The sequence below is a fragment of the Argiope bruennichi genome, chromosome 6 (genome assembly GCF_947563725.1).
Source record: "Argiope bruennichi chromosome 6, qqArgBrue1.1, whole genome shotgun sequence".
NCBI lineage: Eukaryota > Metazoa > Arthropoda > Arachnida > Araneae > Araneidae > Argiope > Argiope bruennichi.
The window spans coordinates 99,737,167-99,738,692 of record NC_079156.1 but is presented as its reverse complement, the minus strand read 5'-3'; positions in this window follow the sequence as shown (position 1 = coordinate 99,738,692).

Sequence of the window (1,526 nt, the reverse complement as noted above, 5' to 3'; positions counted from 1 at the left end):
TTAACTATCATTCGCTTTTGCAACACTTTATTAAAAAATTGAAAAATTAATTAATAAGAAATTATTTAATTAATTATAATTAAAACTTCTCTAACTCCTTCTTATACTTCATAGTATTTACGCGCAAAATTCGAAGAAAATTATTGAATAATTTTATTTTCTCTACAAAAATTAATACAAATTAAAGTTTGAATTTTAATTTGACTAGAGACTTAATAAATTACCTTTAATTGCATTATTATCGTATTTTATTTCTATTACATTATTTTTAAGTATTTATTTATTTATGCTGAAGAATTCGCTCTTTGCGCTGATGGATTAATCGTTTTCATTTAGATCCTATGTTTTCTTCGTTTAAAACACAAATATAAATTATTGCTATTAATAATTTATATAAAATTTTTATTTAACAATAATAATATTTTATATTTGTGTTGATAGCTTAAAATCAGGCAGAAAAAGATGAATGACTTGCGTTACCTGGTTATTGTATGTACCAAAATCGCATTTATATATAACATATGAATAAATATAAAATATAATTATATGCAAATATAAAAATATTTATATTTTTGTTTAATTATAATAATATTTTATATTTGTGTTGATAGTGTAAAATCAGGCTGAAACAGATGAATGAAATGCGTTACTTGGTTAATGTATACTAAAATGGCATTTATATATAATATATAAATAAAATATAATTGTATATAAATAAAATATAATTGTATATAAATATAAAAATGTTTATGTCTTTTTTTAATAATAATGATATTTTATATCTGCGTTGATGGTTTAAAATCGGGCTGAAATAGATGAATGAAATGCGTTATTTAGTTACTGAGCTAACATCGTAAAACTCTATGAAACTTTAAATCATTTAAGTCTAAAGCAAAGATTGGACTGAATTAAGCTGTGTGGCTTTCTCGATTCTTAAATGATGTTAGCTTTTCCCAAACCCTATATTTTCTTGTAATTTATTACCCATAATATCCTTTTCACTCAATTTCCAAAATTATGTATTTTCAGTTAATTCTATTATTTATAATATCCTTTTCTCTCAACTTCCAAAAAATATATTTATTGAATCTAATTTAATATCTATAAAGTCTTTTCCTTTAAACTTCCAAAACCATATAGTTTTTTTTATTCTAGTCTAATACTAATAATATTCTTTTCTTCATCGTCCAAAACTATATATTTCCTCCTAATTGTAGTTTAATATCGATAGAATCAGTTTTAATTAAGAAATATTAAGCCATACTGGAATAGCAAACGATATATTTACGAGCCGCATTTTAAATAATTCGTTTTTAATAAACCAATAAAAAATTAAATTAAAAAAGTTTAAAAGAAAATAGCAAGAAAAAAGTTACGAGTCCTTTTAACATATTCTAAATACTCAAATACAAAATTTGTCGAGGTTATTACGTCATGAATGAAAAAAGAAAGGATTGATATAAAAGTGAATTTGAAATCTTTGGAAACTCACACACATACCGGTTTAAAATTTATACGAAACTTGC